This window comes from Hyperolius riggenbachi, chromosome 12 (genome assembly GCF_040937935.1).
Source record: "Hyperolius riggenbachi isolate aHypRig1 chromosome 12, aHypRig1.pri, whole genome shotgun sequence".
Classification (NCBI taxonomy): domain Eukaryota; kingdom Metazoa; phylum Chordata; class Amphibia; order Anura; family Hyperoliidae; genus Hyperolius; species Hyperolius riggenbachi.
The window spans coordinates 2,720,846-2,741,767 of record NC_090657.1 but is presented as its reverse complement, the minus strand read 5'-3'; the positions used below and the strand labels follow the sequence as shown (position 1 = coordinate 2,741,767).

The following is a 20,922-nucleotide window of genomic DNA, read 5'->3' as shown; positions in this document are numbered from 1 at the left end:
AACCCTGCAGCAATTTGATTCCTAGCCTTGAACTCATCTGGCACCCCTCTGGGGACCCCTATCGCATCAATATATACATATGGGTCCAAACTCCCTTTTGGTGCCTCCCTTTTACTCCGGTGTACCTTTTTATCCACCAAAATTTTGAAAGACTCATATGGCAATATAGTTACATGTTCTATCATCCAGACGGGGGCACACAACCCTTTCCATTCTGGTGGCAATGATGATTCTGCTTTGTTAGGTTCACAAGTCCACCAAGTATCTTCTAACTGCCATTTTGTTCCTAGACTCAACCCTTTATCATTTGTTACCTCCACTATTTCTCCACAATACTTAGTCATTGGATGGTTACTAAGGACAGACCTATTATAGCACGTAAGATTGCTGGCTGTAGCAAATGCACGCTATGGGGTGCCTGGTACCTTCATACGGGCTCTCTCTGTGGTACAGTTCTGTGGTTGATTCACACTTATCATACTCTGTATCATACATTCTAATTCAGACCCACTCACCACTACTGGTACCAGAGCAATCTGCGGTCTGGCCGCTGCACATACAATACAGTCAGACACATTCATTTGGTTTGCAGTGAAAGTTGCCAAAGTAGTCCAAAAATTCCATCGGTCACTAGAACCTTGTTACTAGTCACGTTCATTTTGTTAATACTGTTCGATGGGGATGGGTCAGTAGTCTCTTTGTCTATCCTGTCGTTGCTGTTCAATGGAGGTGGTTCAGTCATTGTCATTGTCATTGTCATTCCAGGGCTCTTCTTTTTTTCCCTTTAAAATGCTATGGTTTTAACCCAACTTCCCCTATGTAGCCTTTTAGGTATCTGTCCTCCCTTTTTTATCTCCTTTTCACCATGGTTCAAGATAAAGAACTACACCTGTGCCTTAGGAAGAATCTTCTAATATCTTCCCACAGCCTTTGAGATCGTGGTCGCACTGAGGCTCAAGCAAATGTTCCCTTCGCCTCAGGATCTCAAATTTCCGCCCCTCTTTTCCCCGTGGTGCTAACTATCAAGAACAGATTGGATCTGGCTACTGTTTTAAAAGGAAATGACTGCTAAGCACTCTTCTTGACCAAGATGCAAACAACATTTCTTTTATTTCAAAACCACTGAAGCTTCATGTGAGTGTTCGTAGTAAGCTGTGGCTCTGGATCTTTAATTAATATGGACTCGGAAGGCCCATGTGCGCCCTCTTACAATAGCTCAAATGTTCCCATGTAGTTTTATTTTAATTTAGCCACCATCCCTCCTGTTGACACATGTAAGACTAATGTGTCATGACCACAATTCAATTGAACATAGCCAGTCAAAGGAAGGTTAGTAGGTCAGCAGTGTACAGGGCGACCTGTAAGTAAAGTCTTAGACTGAAAGTCAGCAGAGGGAGCTGTAGTTGTAGAGTGAGACTGCCAAATCGTTGCCACGGGAGATGAGGGGACTGGGAAGTTGCACACATGTGAATGGCCAGTGTTGTGGGAGCCCGGAGAACATCCATGGTCTATGGGACGGGTGGGCTCCTCAGTTGCTGACACCTAACCCGCTGACGACATTAAGCCGCAAGCGTATGCATGATGGGAAAGCATACAGACTGTCAGTAAAAACAGTGGGGGACGGAATCCCATATAACAGGCTGGCGTAGGGAAAGCGATAAAACACACAGCTTGAGCAAAGACGCAGAAAGAAGCTTATCTATTCTACGATGTTCTTCAGCTCACTACTGTAAGGCCAGCTTAGTTGTTGGTGTATTCCCTCCTGTGCACAGGGAACTGATCCGCAAAGATTTGTTAATTCCTCTGCGGAAAAGTCACGGCGCAGATGCGGACTGGGAAAAACATCCTCTGGTCAATAGACAACAAAGAAAACAAAGGTGCAGGGGGCCAGGGTGGTGCAGCTTTGGACAATGATACGTAGGTGCCCAAACAAACTGGCTGTGCAGCATAGGTGGGGCGGAGGGGGGGGGGGGGGAGGGGGGGTTGGATGGATGGATCTGGTGGGGTGGGGCTGGTGGGGGTGGGGTGTGGCTTGTGGCGGGCTCTTGGCAGAGAACTACAGTCATGCATCCCTCTGCACAGTTCGTCATTAGACAAAGCATTGTAGTCAAAATATTTTCATCAAAGTCATTTTACTTCACTTCTTCTAACATACCCATAAATTATAAAAAATAAAAAAATTTAATCATGTGACATCAAACAATCAATCATTCGATGACAATGACCCATATTCAACAGCAATGCAGCAATCAATTGTTCCCAGAAAAAAACAACAACAAAAAAAATCATATTTGCTCTTATAACTGAAAGTAAGATTTGCGGGTTTTTTTTTTGTTTTTTTTTAATATATATCCCGCTTTCTGGGTTTCACAAAATATATATATTTCTTTCAAACAAACCGCTTATCTTGCTACATGCATTCTTTCAAATCACTCTGTTCTGCCTGTACACACACACAATCCACCATCTAGCTGGGATCAGTAGTCCATGAGGCTCCTTGCCCCCTCCTCAGAAATGTGGGCGTAACCCTTACTTTCACACAGATCCCAGGCAGAAACTCCACTCGAATTTTACAGAATTTAACATTACAAACACATTCCAAGTAACCGATATTCACAGACAGACAATTGCAGGCAGTAAAAATCGCTTTTAAATCTCCAATCTTCAGGCAAAACATCAGACAAACATATTATATAAAACTTTTTTAGACATCTCTTTACTTCTGGAATCACACAAACAACAAGCAAACAAAGAGCAGCTTATAACTTGTACTGGTGGGGGAAATCTCTCCTGTGACCCCCTCCTCTCCCTCTGCTGGATACTGTTGGATACATATACCTCCCAGGGGGCCTGGTGATTAGATCTCAGAGCCTATGAATCCCCAACTTCACATATCTACACAATCTTTTTAATATTACACCTTAACATTCTATTCTCAAATTCTCATGTCCATGAATAAATTTGCTTACACATTTACCTTCTAATAGGGCACTGGTTAGTACCCTTAACCACACTTCGTCACTTAGTAACCTTGGTGTCTGTCAGGACACTGTTGGACTAGATCAGGGGTCTGCAACCTTTAAGACATAAAGAGCCACTTAGACCCGTTTCTGAAAAGAGAAAAAAACTGGGAGCCGCAAAACCATTATAAAACAAATCTAACACTGCATATATTGTTTCTTACCTTAATGCTATATACAGGATCAGATATGACCCCAATATGCACAAATCGTTAGCAGATATGACCCCAATATGCACAAATTGTTAGCAGATATAACCCCAATATGCACAAATCGTTAGCAGATATGACCCCAATATGCACAAATTGTTAGCAGATATGACCCCAATATGCACAAATCGTTAGATATGACCCCAATATGCACAAATTGATAGCAGATATGACCCCAATATGCACAAATCGTTAGCAGATATGACCCCAATATGCACAAATCGTTAGCAGATATGACCCCAATATGCACAAATTGTTAGCAGATATGACCCCAATATGCACAAATTGTTAGCAGACATGACCCCAATATGCACAAATAGTTAGCAGATATGACCCCAATATGCACAAATCGTTAGCAGATATGACCCCAATATGCACAATCCTACAGCAGATCTGACCCCAATATGCACAATCCTTCAGCAGATCTGACCCCAATATGCACAATCCTTCAGCAGATATGAAAAGAACCTAGTCATTTACTCACCTAGTCAGAATACCTCCTGTCACGATCTCCTCCTGTCCCGACCTCCTTGTGGCACGCAACTCCCACGATCCTCTTCCTTCCCGACGTCACGTCCTGCCTGCATTACACTGCAGGGCTACGGGAAAATGGCCGCCCTAAGCCCTGCACCGGTCCGGCGGCCTCTCTGATAGGCTGCCGGCCAGCGGCAGCACACGTCACAAGCGCGCTGCAGCCACTGACACACTACCTGAGCCGCGGCCTAGGAGCCGCGGCAAAGGTGAAAAAGAGCCGCATGCGGCTCTGGAGCCGCGGGTTGCCTACCCCTGGACTAGATGATCCTTTTTTCCACATAAAAAGCATTCTCTGTGTCATTTGCGACCTTTATAATCCCTATATCTGCGCCCTTGTGGGCGAAGTGTATGCCCATTATCATTCATATAACAGCCACTTTCATCATCATCGCAATCATAAACATATGCAGTAGCTTTCTTCCCTTTCTCTTTGATCACACGTTCAGCGTGCCGGGCATACTCTAGAAAGTCAGTCAGTCTGCAAGTTCTATGACTAACCATATGCTTTGTCACAAACCTGCCTATACCTTCCTTCAAAGCTCTGTGTATAGCCATTTTAAAGAGAATCTGTATTGTTAAAATCGCACAAAAGTAAACATACCAGTGCGTTAGGGGACATCTCCTATTACCCTCTGTCACAATTTTGCCGCTCCTCGCCGCATTAAAAGTGGTTAAAAACAGTTTTAAAAAGTTTGTTTATAAACAAACAAAATGGCCACCAAAACAGGAAGTAGGTTGATGTACAGTATGTCCACACATAGAAAATACATTCATACACAAGCAGGCTGTATGCATCCTTCCTTTTGTATCTCAAGAGATCATTATACACAGGCAGTGTGCATAGAGGGGCCAGGAGGGGGGAGATGCATCACAGAACCACAACACTGAAGAACTTGGCAGCCTTCCAGACACAGGCTGACAAGTCTGACGAGAGAGAGATAAGTTGATTTATTACAGAGATGGTGATAGTAGAACGTGCTGCAGTAAGCCAGAACACATTAGAATAGCTTTTGGAACTTGTAGGATGATAAAAAAACAGGATGTAATTTTTGTTACGGAGTCTCTTTAAGCTGTTGTTCATATGGGGAATCTGCTGTTCTGTCAACAGGGGGAGCTATGCCACTATGTCTGTTGAAAGCCTCCACCATTCTGGCTACTAACTCATCTACTCCCTCCCCATCTTTTTGGGTGATGATGGAAATCTGCCCCCAATCTGGTGACGTCTTATATTTCTCCCTAGCCCTGTCAAGTACAGCATCATACCTTTGAACCAGGTCAGCGCTGTCCCAGACCAGGGGTTTAGGGAGAACAGGTGGATCTTTTGTTGGATCCCCTGCATCAAAGGGGTTCCAGGTATCAGCTATCATGTGCCAGTCTGTTTGGAACTTCCCTCTAAGGACCCTCTCACATTCCAACCCGTCTAGGCCATAGCTAATACAAAGGTTTTCCATATCCCTTATACATGTAACTATGTCCTCACGATGTGAGGGTATGCCCTGTAGGGCTTCCTTTACATCATTGTCTGTCCATGGCCTATAAACCCTCACAGCCTCACCCCCCGCAGCATTTGGCATCTGAATAATGGGCATAGTAGCTGCCTCATAGGCAGGGGCTGTAGCTCGCAGGTGCACATATGGCGGGGGTAGTGGTGGATATACTTGTGAAACGTGCACCCCTGCCTCCCCCTCTATCTTCTTTTTGTTGGCCCTTGTCAGCACCCCTCCTCTATCTGTCTCTACCTCCAAACCTCCCGTGCCCCCCTCTTCCTCTTGCTTAGTTCCACCTCCTTGTGGGGCCCCATCTGCATCATGTGGGAGGGCCTCAGCCTGGTCTAGGACTGGTACGGCTTGGCCCTGGACTGGGGGAGGGGTCTGAGGGTCTTGACGTGGAGTGCATGTTACCACTTCCAGGTCTTTGTTCTTTTTCCCTAACCAATATGTATTCACCTGTTTCTGCCTCTTATGCGCCTCTTGTAGCCATATTTTAGCTTCTGCTAAACCAAACCGACCTTCTAGCTTCCTGTCACCTTGCGCTTCACACTTAATTTGAAAAACAAGTTTTTTTGCACCCCTCAGGGTGCAGGTGTCCTGAAAACCCATATTTACTTCTCCACAGGCTGCAATGTTTTACCCAGCTTTTGTTTTTTCTGTACATGACATACTCATCAGTAGCTTTAATCTTGCCTGTACCTTGGCCCATTTACAATGCTCCCCCCAGTTCACACACTTACACAAAAGGATTATTAGTCACAGGGTCCCCCCCGGAAAATATACTGCCTTCTACGCACAGAGATATAACAATTCCCGCATTTACAGCGCAAAGATCTTACAATTCCCGCTGAGGCGGCGTGCCTGCAATAAGATAAAAACTTTCCTGCTAAGGCACCTTGGGGGCTGCAGCTGGGGACCTGACCCAACTCCGCGTGTGGAACTTTATGTAGGGGCACACACTCCAAGATACTCTAATTTGGCGCAGCCCTGTGTTTGAAAAGTTACAAAAATAAAAAGTAGTACTTACAATTAAGAAGCTTTCAGGACACTCGAGAACTTTGTGTAGAATCCTAAGCAGGCGATTTAACCGACCTTGGCTGAAGGAGTCTCACGGTTTCGAAATAAACCGTATGTCACAAGGACATGAGACCTAGTTGCGTTTGGCCACCTTTTGGAAGGGAACATTTGCCCCGGTGGACTTTCACTGACCTGCTATTAGATTGATCGCCAGTCACAAACGCGCTCCTAGGCCTCAATTCTTTGTGACGATAGGTTCCCGGTTCGAAATAGGACCAGATGTTAAAAGAAAATTAACTTACAACATGAGACGTCTCCAATTCGTGCCAATGAAAATGAAATCTTTATTTACTCAGCCGAGGACTTTCTCACAGCCAGCATATAAAAACCGCAGCTAACACAGCTCAGCTCAGCAGGAGAAAAAGGTTTTCTCCTGGTGTGCAGAGTCTTTTTAAACCCTAATTAATATGATAAAATATTCCTCCTTTCAGGCAGTTCTTTCTGGTAAGTGTCCAATCAGCATCATATCAAGGTAACTCAGTCCTCCTTTCTTGGGCGGGGTTACTTGACTTCTCTCTGTCCTCCATGAAAGTGAAAGTCAACTTTGGAGGAAGTCTTCTGAAGTCAGTTCCTTGTTTCGTTTCTCAAAGTCAGACCTGCCCTCAGAATTTGGTTCAAACTGCTTCTCAAAGAGTTGTTTCTTTGTGCCTAGTACAACATGACACGAGGGGGAAGGGAGGTCATTCTGGAATTCCACTGCAAAGGACATAATAAACTGTGCACAGTAAAATGCTTCAAAAACATATATAACATATTCAGTGATATTGTGATAACTCTTTATTTAAAGTGTAAGGAGACAAAAAAAATAGAAACGGGAGCCCCCAATAGTGTATTATTGTTGATAATAGTTGGTGTAATAAGCAATATAGACATATACTCACAAACACGGGTTGCCGAGGCCAGGCAACCACTATAAGCGCATGTGGGGATATTAGACCTGTCCCCACTCAGGTTTAAGAAGTCGCTCTCTGTAGCCGGAAAAAGAAGGGGTGTGCACACTGTGACAATCCAGCCCCGCGATCCCGTCGAGATCTGCTCCCGTTAGCGTACGCAGGAAGTACGGGCGCAGACGGACAACGAGACCGGTTGCTGGATCGTCAGAGGGAAGAAGAAAGAGGCGACAGAGCGTGCCAATCCCGTCTAATCTGCTCCCGTTAGCATACGCAGGAAGTACGGTGAACAGACTGACAATAAAGATTGGTCACGCAGCTGCCGACAATATGTAATGGGACAAACATCCACCAATCCCGTATTACTAGGCCACTGTTGCCATGCAGGTCTCATGCACTAGAGACTGCTGGAGGCAAATTCACTGTGTGCGTAGTAAACGGTTAAGATTGGTTGGAGGTGCCCATACATGTACAATTCTGATTGTATATACAATCGGTAAACTAAAAATATCGATTTCGCGCTGGAAATCGGGTAAATAAAGTAAACTGCCACCACTCTCTCAAGTTCAGGGAGTAAAGAGACTCCCGCTATCATAATACGGTAGCCAGCCCAATCACGTTCAACACGCTCAAGTCACCGTTCGGGGAATAGTCACTTCCGACGGCTTAAAGACTGTGAGCAATGTGACGTTAAAGAAAGGTTACTGGGTCCCTATATGATACAATCTCGAATTGTATTTATAATCGAGAAACGAAGTTATCGATTTCGCACAGGAAATCTGGTACTAGCTAATCCTAGAAGGAAGAAACGGTTATTTACAACCTAGCTAGCAAATCAACAATCATAAGCAAATCATAAAACAATGCGGTAGTATGACTGACTCTTCAGAGGGCAGATTCATTATAGCAGCAATCAGATGACCAGAAAAGGCACACAACTGAACGATAAAATCGTTAGTTTATTTCTAAACTACATACACACAGCTTATTTTAGAACAGATTGATTGGACAGAGAGAAGAGAGGAAGAGAAACAGAATGTCTGAATATACACAGTTCAAATACCGTTATTGGTAGTCCATGCGGCAATCGCAAGTCTTTGGCGTAAGGTCCAAAATGGCAGTTGCCATGCGGCCAACAGGCCTTTGTTAGAAAGTTCCAAGATGGAGGTTTTGGCCCGTGTCCTTGCGGGCTGCCAGGATGTTACTAGGCATCAGATTGAAGGTAAAGGACGCAGAGCTTTCTGGGCTCGGTCTGGTTATAGCCCCCACTCCAGCAAGGAGGGGTTAGGGGGCGTGGATCACACACCTCTTTGGAATAGGAGATCTCTGCCCCTCTCATAGAGACAAAATTTTTCCTGAATCATGATAAGTGTGCTCATCTGCAAACCGTACAAGTTGTGTTAAATCTAATAACATTTTTAGGTTTGTCAGAATTTATCAAGAACGTTGATACCAAACTTGGGGGGTTTAGAGTGAACGGTGACCCCAAAATGCATATCTCTGCTTTGGCAGGGCTTACCTTGAATTCAGAAACATCCAATCGTGTGGTTGGTTCCGAATTTCAGAATAAGCGGGTTCTTAAGGCTGTTGCCTATTTGGAAAGCCATCTTTATGGCAAAAGAAGGATTTTATTTTTGTGAGATCACAGAAAGGTCAGCTGGGAGATGGAATCTCCTTGATCCTTCAGCTGAGGTAATCCTGAGAGAACCCCCTGCTGTGATCGGGTCCTAGCAGTCTGGAGGAAGGGGCGGTTTATTAGCTTCTGTCCATCTAATCTCTGATGGATGAGCTATAACCGTTCCAGGGATGCTGGAGAAACACTTTCACACGGAGGTGAGAAAAGCTGTAATTAGAAGCTACCAAAGAGCCAGGGTTTGTTAGCATTTGACCAGGGAGAGGAACTGTTAACCCCTGGCTCCCCTGATCTTCTTATAAACCAAGCCTTTCCCTCTGCTGTCACTTTTAATAGTGGCGACAGGGAATAAAAAAAAGTGTATTTAAACCAAAAACTGTCGGTTTGGTTGGTTTGCGAAGAACTGGCGTTCGTAACTCCATGACGCATTCGATAGGTCATATCGACGGCGTCACATCTCCCCCCTTTACAAGATTGGGGAAGGAGCGGTTAGCAGGACCTTGACTGAAGCAATACCAACTTGCTACTTGGGCTCATTACAACGGGGAAGCCTAGGTTCCACATGACCTTGGGGTTTGCCCTTTTTGTGTTGGTCAGTGGTTTAGCCAGGAGGCTACAGGGCTTCGCAAACTCCCTGTAGTATTCCGCTGTTCCCAGAGAGGCCTGTACCTCTGTCATGACAATCTGATCTGCATCTGGTTCAACGGTCAGATTGTCAGCTGACAGCTGTCCTAGTACCAGGGACGAGTGATCGCAGTGTTGCTCCCAAGTCGGGTGGAACACAGGGATGTCATCCGGGTACGTGACTGTACAACCTTGCTCTTCCACAGATCGTTCCACGCCTGGGGAAAGGTGGCTTGGGCATTCATCATACCAAAAGACATCCGCATCGAGGAGTTAAAGTCCAAGGGCAGGGTGAATGTGGATTCCAGGCATGCCTTGGGCACGGTTGGAATCTGCCAGTATCCGTAGCTCCGATCTATGATCGTTAGGTAGTTGGCGGATGCCAGCCAATCCAACAGATCACTGAGGGGAGTCATGGGATACGCAACGGTTATTGGGATGTCGTCCGGCATCCTATAGGCCTCGCAGAACATGGTGGTCTGTGAGCTAGAGGATTTGCGGAGGACAGACATCTGTAACATCTCCTCATACTTCATCTTCACTTTTGCTTGCACCTCCGGAGAGGCGCTGTAGGGGATCTGCCATAAGGGCTTGTGAGTCCCCGGGTCCCTTCTGTGAACTGCTATATCCTGCCCAGGGTTGCTGCGAAGATTTCGCTGTGGGGGCGCAGTGCGCTTCAGCGAGGCCTTCTGGGGGTACGAGAGGTGGGGGGTGACTTTCACATCATCCGCCAATCCTCGTGTGGGAGCTATCAAGCCTGACAGGGGACCTGTGTCTTCCTGCTCTAAGTGGCCGTACTCTCCTAGAACTAACTGCGTCCTGTCTGACTGGGCTTCTAACAAATCCACATGGACCGTGCTTTCACCTGGGGTGTCAGTTACATGGGGAATAGGTTCACTGGAGTAGTTACCATTCTCCCTGTACACCTGTGGTGGAGCTTCCACTGCGGGCGGCTTAGCGGTCTGGCCACTAAGCGCAGGCAGGTTGGAGTCGCTCTGTAGTATCCTCACAGATGTGGGACTACAAATCTCAGCCAGCTGCCTAGTGCGATCGGAGGTCAGCTGCTGATAACCAAACTCTCTGGGGTCAGAGCTGACAGGAATGCCTGCAGGCTCTGAGCTCAGGTTACCAACAGTACTGGGGGTGTCTGTCTGCACAGGTACACCACAATAAACATCACCTTTTGGGTAAATTAAAATCACGTCAATATTGACATTGGTCTGGGGGTCAGAGATATCAGGGGAAGTCAAGACTTTTCCAGATAGTCCTGAGTCCAGGCTACCGGTGACACTGAAAGCGTCATCCAGCGTACTCTCATAGACATGCACAACATTATCAAAAGCGTTTGCATAACATGACATGTCATTTTTAGCATGCGTGTCACCCGCCTGAAAGTCAGAATTGTCAGAGGGAATCCCTGCTGTCAGCTCTGAGTTCATGCGGCTGGCCATAGAGCATGTAATGGCCAAAGAATGTACAGCGTTTCTATCACAATTATCACGGACACATGCAATTTCATTAGTAATAACAGGTGCAGAAAGAGATAAAAGACAGTCAGTTGCTGGTACATGTAAATCTGGGGGTACCTCCCGCCCAGCGGCGTTAGGTACAGTAGAAATAGCAGGTAAGGGTTTGACATCTCCCTGTTTTCCCAAAGGCTTGTACAGTACCTGGTGGTCAGGGAGTCCTGCTGGGAACTCCTGCATATCAGCAGAAAATTCCAAAGGGCACACAAGCGTGCCTAGATCAGTGCCAAGCACAGGAGGAGAGGGAAACTCAGCAACAGCCCACTCTGGAAAACCCACCCCCCCATCCGGCCTTCTCGGGACCTGGGATAACAGGGTTGTGGTGATTGGGCCTGACTTCAGTCAGGGTGAGGCGCTTTTGTGGGAGAATATCTTCCTCTGTGGCAAGGTCGGAACAGACCAAGGAAACATCTGCTTCTGGAGCACTGGAGCAAAAGATGATCTGGTCGTCCACTGGAGCACTGTGAAGATTTCCGGAACCGTAGAGCATCTCTGACACGCTGACAGGCTGTGCAGAGGGTGATGCAGGTGACGGATCAGGGTTGCTAGCCATCTTCGGGCTAGGGACGGTCGTTTTTTTCCTCTTGGGACAGAAGAACTGTATGTGGCCAGTCAAGCCACAAAGATTACACGTGCGAATGGCAGGTGTGTCAGACTGGGATGCAGCAATAGCAGCAGCTGCAGGTCTCGGTGGCGCAACGCTCACCGGACCAGGAGGAGCAAATGCAGTAGGCTTACCTCCTTCCAAGTCTTGGGACAGTGTTCTGTGACTGCCCAGCACCAGAGTTCTCTGGCTGTCAGGTACAGGAACCTGATGGTACGCCCTCTCAGAGGTGCGCACAGGAAAGTCTTGTTCCGTGCCCTCTTCCATGGCAGGAAGTTTTGCTGTGGGGGTCACGGGTAGAGGTTCGCATCTCTCCACCGAAACACATAGTGAAGAGTGCTGATTTGATTGGGTTAGCTGGGCCAACTCCAATTCACGCTGGAGCCGTAGCTCTTCGATCTGGAGATCCCGCTGGCGCATCCACTCTTGGTACTCCTGGTATCTGCGCAGTTCCTCGCCGGTCAGGTTTGCCAACTCCAATTCCCGCTGGAGTCGTCGCTCCTTGGCCTGGAGATTAAACTGGCACAGCCACTCTTGGTGCTCTGCTTCACGCTGGAGCATCTCTGCCTCATGCTGGCGCTGACATTCTCGGAACTCCTGGTACAAGCGCAGATCCTCGTCGGTCAGGTTTGCCAACCACTCCGGGGGTATCAGGACTGCAGGTAATAGAGGCATTAAGCAAGGTGGCGACAAGGATTCCATCTCTGGAGTAATGCCACCAGCTCAGCCTTGTTGTGCTGCAAGCAGCAATGCCGTGCGATTCGCAGAGAGCTTGCACGTCAGGAACTGACCAATTCTGGTGAAACTGAATTGAATCAGACATTCAGAAGAGAGGAGTACAAGAAAGAGTAGGATATAGCAAAGAAAAAGTTAAGAAATGTAGACCAATCTATTCGCTATCAATGTGTACAGTTTTGTGCCCAGAATTTCGGTTCTGCAAGACAGGATACTTAGCGACCACTGTCTTATTATTCTGGTTGCAAAGACTGAGTTTGTCAGATCTTTGCGCTCTGATTTCCCAAAAGCTGGCTATGCCTGGTTTTGGGGTGTGCTATCCCCACCACTGCCCACCAATGTGACAATCCAGCCACGCGATCCCATCGAGATCTGCTCCCGTTAGCGTACGCAGGAAGTACGGGCGCAGACGGACAACGAAACCGGTTGCTGGATCGTCAGAGGGAAGAAGAAAGAGGCGACAGAGCGTGCCAATCCCGTCTAATCTGCTCCCGTTAGCATACGCAGGAAGTACGGTGAACAGACTGACAATAAAGATTGGTCACGCAGCTGCCGACAATATGTAATGGGACAAACATCCACCAATCCCGTATTACTAGGCCACTGTTGCCATGCAGGTCTCATGCACTAGAGACTGCTGGAGGCAAATTCACTGTGTGCGTAGTAAACGGTTAAGATTGGTTGGAGGTGCCCATACATGTACAATTCTGATTGTATATACAATCGGTAAACTAAAAATATAGATTTCGCGCTGGAAATCGGGTAAATAAAGTAAACTGCCACCACTCTCTCAAGTTCAGGCAGGAAAGAGACTCCCGCTATCATAATACGGTAGCCAGCCCAATCACGTTCAACATGCTCAAGTCACCATTCGGGGAATAGTCACTTCCGACGGCTTAAAGACTGAGCAATGTGACGTTAAAGAAAGGTTACTGGGTCCCTATATGATACAATCTCGAATTGTATTTATAATCGAGAAACGAAGTTATCGATTTCGCACAGGAAATCTGGTACTAGCTAATCCTAGAAGGAAGAAACGGTTATTTACAACCTAGCTAGCAAATCAACAATTTATAAGCAAATCATAAAACAATGCGGTAGTATGACTGACTCTTCAGAGGGCAGATTCGTTATAGCAGCAATCAGATGACCAGAACAGGCACAAGACTGAACGATAAAATCGTTAATTTCTAAACTACATACACACAGCTTATTTTAGAACAGATTGATTGGACAGAGAGAAGAGAGGAAGAGAAACAGAACGTCTGAATACACAGTTTAAATACCGTTATTGGTAGTCCATGCGGCAATCGCAAGTCTTTGGCGAAAGTCCCAAAATGGCGGTTGCCATGCGGCCAACAGGCCTTTGTTAGAAAGTTCAAAGATGGAGGTTTTGGCCCGTGTCCCTGCGGGCTGCCAGGATGTTACTAGGCATCAGATTGAAGGTAAAGGACGCAGAGCTTTCTGGGCTCTGTCTGGTTATAGCCCCCACTCCAGCAAGGAGGGGTTAGGGGGCGTGGATCACCCACCTCTTTGGAACAGGAGATCTCTGCCCCTCTCATAGAGACAAAATTTTACCTGAATCATGATAAGTGTGCTCATCTGCAAACCGTACAAGTTGTGTTAAATCTAATAACATTTTTAGGTGTGTCAGAATTTATCAAGAACGTTGATACCAAACTTGGGGGGTTTAGAGTGAACGGTGACCCCAAAATGCATATCTCTGCTTTGGCAGGGCTTACCTTGAATTCAGAAACATCCAATCGTGTGGTTGGTTCCGAATTTCAGAATAAGCGGGTTCTTAAGGCCGTTGCCTATTTGGAAAGCCATCTTTATGGCAAAAGATGGATTTCATTTTTGTGAGATCACAGAAAGGTCAGCTGGGAGATGGAATCTCCTTGATCCTTCAGCTGAGGTAATCCTGAGAGAACCCCCTGCTGTGATCGGTTCCTAGCAGTCTGGAGGAAGGGGCGGTTTATTAGCTTCTGTCCATCTAATCTCTGATGGATGAGCTATAACCGTTCCAGGGATGCTGGAGAAACACTTTCACACGGAGGTGAGAAAAGCTGTAATTAGAAGCTACCAAAGAGCCAGGGTTTGTTAGCATTTGACCAGGGAGAGGAACTGTTAACCCCTGGCTCTCCTGAACTTCTTATAAACCAAGCCTTTCCCTCTGCTGTCACTTTTAATAGTGGCGACAGGGAATATTTTATAAGGCGCTAACTACTTTTTTAGGACGAATAAACGTTGATTCGTCACACCTAGGGCTTCTACAAGCCCCATGCAGCCATCCTGTGCACTCGTAGTCACTCACTGCTGCTCCAGTCCCCCGCTGGCAGCTTGCTGACCTCTGAGGTCGGCGTTATGCATTGCGTACATTTTTACGCATTCCAGTTGGTGCAGGAACATTAACACATACATTTTTACGCATAGATTTACTAACGCGTAAAAATGTATGTGTTAATGTTCCTGCACCAACTGGAATGCGTAAAAATGTACGCAATGCGGCCCTCCGACCTCCGAGGTCGGCATGGCATGCTGCCAGTGGGGGACTACAGTGAGTGACTACGAGGGCACAGGATGGCTGCATGGGGCTGGTAGAAGCCCCAGGTAAGTGAAACTCTTTATTTTGCTTGGACCTTCCCTTAAAGAAACATATTGGCATGCTGCAAGTACAGCTTAGGGGATTTATTTGAGGCCTAGAAAGTGAGCATGCAGACATCATTTGATTAGTTAAAATGGCTATGTGACACCAGTAACATAGTCAGGGACGGATCTAGGGGGGGGGGCAGCCGGGTCTCTAGCCACAGGCGCAGTTTGTTGAATTCTTAAAAAGGCGGCAAAATGAATGGCAGTTTAGGCGCCAAAACCTGACCTTTAGGCGCGAAAACCTGACCTTGCCCCAGGCGCAGCTTGGTCTAGATCCGTCCCTGAACATACAGTGTACACGTATGCTTGCATGTGAACCTTTTATATACACAATAGTGTTTTTTATTTTCTGCTCTGCATGCGTCACTTTCTTGGTTAAATAGTTTCCAAACTTTACACTATGGAAAGGACTCTGAATGCATAGGATATACCATCCCACAATAATGTACTGTTATTTTTTTTTTTTTATGTACATTTTCACAATTAGTCATAATATTAATAAGGCCCAGTAAAGAAAACAATAGTAACTTTAAGGGTGTAAAGCCAAATTATTTATTAAGTAACTGACGAAGCAAATCTATTTGAACTTCAGAAGCATCGGCCAATCTGGCCTGAATTAAATTGTTGCGCTCTAGCACATCAGCAACCCGGCCTAAAGCAATATTTTGGCCTTTCCCCACATGAGCCAAGCGACTCAAGATAACATTTTGCCGCTCTTGTCCCTCGGCCAATCGGACCAAAATAGCTCGGTGGCCTTTCCCCACTTGGCCTACAGTACCCAGCATTTCCCTGGTATTGGCATTCTTTTGTGCAAGGTCCTCGTGGAAGCACCTCATGTGGTCGTCCATGAGACTCCTATACTCAGATTGTGCTCTGAGGAATTGCCGTGACTGAGGGCCACCGATCACTATTGTACGCTTCCCGGGATAGTTCTTCATGAGATTGGGATGAAGGGCGGGAAGGTACATTTGTGGCTTTGAATGTTTCTGATGTGGGCGACGAAAGGAGCTCTGTGGTGTGAGACTCATCAGACGTGCAGCACAAACTCTCCAGCTTCACATTCCTCATGCTCCATAGTGCACACGTCAGCTGAAGTCCTCAGATCTATAAAAGAAATCAACATGGTAAGTTCATGTTTGGACTAAAAACAAGGTCATGGGTCAACATTTTCACACTCACCAGATACTTCTTGTTCAAGTATGGGCTCCAACAACAGCACCACATGCTGGTCTTCACCAATGTCACCTATCAAGAATATGTCAGAGTTTAGGGTCTGTAGTAAATTAAGACAGATTGCATGCACATTTTTAAGCTTAAAGCGGAAGTGCTAACAATTTTGCAATAATCTTTAACTTACCTTGGCCTTCTGTAAGCCCCCACCAGGTGTCCTGTCCCACACCAGAACTAGAGCCTCCGCTCTTCCGCCACCGCTCCATTCTGTGCCTAGCGTTCTAATTTTAGGCCAGTGCAGGCCTGGCAATCGTATCTATTCTTTGTTTGCGTTGCCTGCTATTGCAGAAGGGAAATGTAAAGGATACTCGTGAACAGGGCCAGTGCTCCACCGGCAAATTTCAAAAATAGTTTGCGGCAGACTAAGGCTCATGGAGTACAGGTGCAGGACAGAACAGCTGCTGGGGGCTTGTATAATCCCCTGGTAAGTGAAACAGGGTATTTTAAAAGTATTAGCAGATCCGCTTTTCAAAAAGTCACATGCAGTCAATTGAAATAACCACATCTACAGCATACGATGTTTGTTGCCATTCAAAGCTATTCATTGATTATATTCTACACAACATGAGCGATGGGGCTTTCATTTGATGCATTTAGGTATTGCACAACAATAAATCCAATATAATTCCATAATTGTATTGCTAATACATTAGTTATTTATGTCATTTTAGATCAACAAAAACAATTGTATGCTGTAGATGTTGGATAATTACTTTCTGCATGTGTTCTACATTTTTATGAATGATTCAAGGCCCATCTACAGGAGCTCCATCTTTTGTTAGGATTGACAACATTTATTGGATTCTATCCAACATGTCTGATCAAAATTGGATTAGACTCCATTTAACAGTGCTTGTCAATATACACTATAATTTACTACAATTACAATCAGACATGTGTGTGACTATAATTACATGCATGAATAGATTATTAATTAAATGTAAAAAGAAATCAACTAAAGGATGGTGCATATGGGTCTAGAACCATAGCCCCCGAAAAAAAAACATACATAACAAGGTTTTAAACCATTATTATAAGTTCACATAATGATGCTGTGAGTGAGACAATATTGTACCCTTAAACAGGAGCTGTTAAAATCCTACGATGTGAAAAAAAAAAAAAAAAAAAAAAAAAAATCATGAGAAAAAAATATGAGCCATCAAAAAGGTTTAACCTATGTGGCTGACAAAACTAGGAATGATAAATCTGACATTACCAACAGATTTTGGAGGACTCCGTGTCTCCATAGGAGATTCTGAGCATGGCCTTTATTCTTTACAAACACATTCCCTGAAAAATTTGTAGGCAAAGATGCTGGCCAGAACCCCTAGACCCGAATTTTGCCGTTGGATGGAGCAACTGGTATTCACTAGGTCCTTTTACAAATATAAACAACCCTGAGAACCCCCCTATGAGAAGAAGCAATGCATTTCTTAGTTGTATGTGTTGTAAATGGTACTATTTTCACAACAGTTCTACTTTAAATATCACAAGCACATCTGGTTAAAGTGGACCCAAATAAATACAAGATTACAGAAATAAAATCTATTTTCTAAATTATAATAATAAATGGCAGCCTTTTTTCAGCTGCATGATGACAAATATAAAATATTTTACATTTATTGGAGGAACCCCTCCCTTCCTTTCATATTGCCGGGATTTTTCCGGCAAACTGGTGGAGTAGATGGTGTCCGGCAATGGAGGAATTGCTAATGGCTGCCCCCAGTATAACCCTAGCTATGAAAAGAGAAGGGTGAAAAGCATGCACTGAAATGCTCATAGGCTTGAAGGAGTGTTTATTTATCTTTGCATGTGTCAGAGGGGTGCAACTAAATATTTTTAATTAAAAAAAAAATGTTTGGTTTGGGTCCTCTTTAACTGGAATGGATTAAAAACAAGGTCAATATGCCATCCAGCATATCAGTATCACTTCAGCTCCGTAAATGTTACATATGAACCTCAAGTACAACACTTGTAGCAGGTAGAAAGAGGGGGGATCTATTTATTTTTATATTATTACCTGGTCAGCAGCTTTAAATAGAGGCACTGCTGACACAGGTTTGTTAAGTAAGGGCATTTTTTCCCTTAGCTGTAATGTGTAATGTGTGGGTAGGCAGAGCTGATGGCTGAGGGAAGGTTGCTAAGCAACCAGACACACAAGCAGGGGAGCCGTTAGGGAAGATATAACAGCTTTCTGAGGGGTTGAGTTGGCAGTTGGAGCAGACAGGAGAAGGGGAAAGATGCAGCAGGCACAGCTGAAAAGAAGCAGGCCAGACGATGCGATAGCTGACATTTTGGGAGAAAATTACTGAGCCATGATGATTCTTCAATCCTCCATAAGATAAGCCAGCCATCAGGGCGCTAGTCTACTTTAGGGGACCCAGCGCAAATCCCCATAGACAATTGGAACTGTGCTGAAAACGGAACAAATTTCCGCTTTCAGCTTGTTTAAAACCCCACAAGTTATATATCTATGGAAAGCTAAGATTCTCCTCTAATGAATTCTGGCACTTTCGGTGAGAAAAAGCTTAAACTCACCGTGCAGGAAGCGCCGAAAGTCCGCAATCGTGGCTCCGTCGGCCATCTTAGCTCTGCTGGTGATGTTTGTCTCCCTCCTCATTGGAGGGATTGTTAGCTGGGGGCGTGCCAGGAATAAAAAGTGAACTCCACATGCCACCTAGTGGCTGTGGAATACAAGTAATTCTTGAATTGAAAACTGTCATTGTAATTTAAAAATTGAAAAAATACAAGAAATGGATTTAATGAAATAATAAAAAAAATTATGAAAATAATTAAGGTGTGCGTGCAATCTCCACTATCCATGTGGACATAGAGTAGGAATAAAAAGTTGTCCGAGCGAAGCGAGGACCGAGCCCGTAGCCCAGCGAGCGAAGCGAGCGGGCAAGGGGACAGTGACTCCACTAAAGCAGGTGTGCGTGCAATCTCCACTATCCATGTGGACATAGAGTAGGAATAAAAAGTTGTCCGAGCGAAGCGAGGACCGAGCCCGCAGCCCAGCGAGCGAAGCGAGCGGGCAAGGGGACAGTGAGTCCACTAAAGCAGGTGTGCGTGCAATCTCCACTATCCATGTGGACATAGAGTAGGAATAAAAAGTTGTCCGAGCGAAGCGAGGACCGAGCCCGTAGCCCAGCGAGCGAAGCGAGCGGGCAAGGGGACAGTGAGTCCACTAAAGCAGGTGTGTGTATATAAATAACATTATTTTAATAATAATGTATTAATGTATTATAATACATTATTATTCCCATGCCCAAGTTCAGAGCAACTTATGTTTTATTACTCAGCCACTGGAAGGCGTGTGGAGTTCACTTTTTCTTCCTGGCACGCCCCCAGCTAACAATCCCTCCAATGAGGAGGGAGACAAACAGCAGCAGCAGACAGCTAAAATGGCCGACGGAGCCACGATTGCGGACTTTCTGCGCTTCCTGCACGGTGAGTTTAAGCTTTTTCTCACCGAAAGTGCCAGAATTCGTTAGAGCAGAATCTTAGCTTTCCATGGATATACAACTTGTGGGGTTTTAAACAAGCTGAAAGCGGAAATTCGTTCCGTTTTCAGCACAGTTTCAATTGTCTATGGGGATTTGCGCTGGGTCCCCTAAAGTAGACTAGCTCCGCCATCAGTCCTGTAAAGCTGACAAGGAGTGGGAAAGCAAGGAGAGAGATTTCAGACAGAGGAAAGAGAGCCAGACAGATGATAGCCAGTGATTCTTGACACTGAAGTGCTGGAAAAGAAATCGTTCAAGATGACACGTATGAAATGTGATCAATGTGTTGATAAATCAGCATGCCACAAGAAAGATTTTTAAACATTTTTAATTACAGTAAATTTGGCTCTGGTAATATCCCCCACTTCTGAAGTGTAGTGTTAGGAGGCTGAGAATTGAGAATTATCCTCCCTACTGTGATGAATATAATCTCACTTGTATTTTATTTTGATTTTTATAAGTGGCCTGAATGGTTGCTGTAATGGGAAAACAGTTGTGTTATGGAAGACAGAAACTGCATATTACCCATATACTAGGCCTGAGACTAAGAGATAGTGAGATTGAGAGAAAAGTGAATCTGCTTAAGGAAATGAACTACTGTCCTGTCTGCTAGAGGCCTATCTTAACCTCTTATAGCTTACTGACTTTACCAAAGTAATAAATGCAAGAAGCCATTTTGTTTTGGTCATTTTATGTGTGGTGCACAAGATAGTGCAAAGTTATATTGGAAGAAATACTTACCTATGGGAAGAGTGGTCCGACTGGATTCCTGTGAAAGAAAGGAGAAATGATTAATATGTCCATTTACCAGTAGTGTTGAAAGATTTAGAAGAAGTACCTGTTAATAGACTTTTTTGGCAATAGACCGGTCCTGCAAAAGAACAGAAGAGATTACATACAGGAGCGGCAGAAGCTGAGATTTATAAAGAAACTGGTGTTTTTATTTTTCTGCTGTTTTTTGGGCAAGCATATTGAGTAGTTTTGCTCATAGGAACAAGTTACATAGTTACATAGTTATTTTGGTTGAAAAAAGACATACGTCCATCGAGTTCAACCAGTACAAAGTACAACTCCAGCCCGTCCCCCACATACCCCTGTTGATCCAGAGGAAGGCGAAAAAAACCCCACCAGGCATGGTCCAATTAGCCCCAAATGGGAAAAATTCCTTCCTGACTCCAGATGGCAATCAGATAAAATC

The 20,922-nt window shown here is 45.2% G+C and overlaps 1 long non-coding RNA gene across 1 annotated transcript; it reads right to left on the bottom strand.

The window, feature by feature from the left end:
• Positions 1-15,519: 15,519 nt before the first annotated feature.
• LOC137541480 (uncharacterized) lies at positions 15,520-20,569 on the bottom strand. The gene is made up of 3 exons (XR_011025174.1): positions 20,466-20,569; positions 16,171-16,236; positions 15,520-16,095 (listed from the first exon to the last, which is right to left on the bottom strand). It is a non-coding gene; the product is annotated as an uncharacterized lncRNA (long non-coding RNA).
• Between the last annotated feature and the right edge of the window lie 353 nt (positions 20,570-20,922).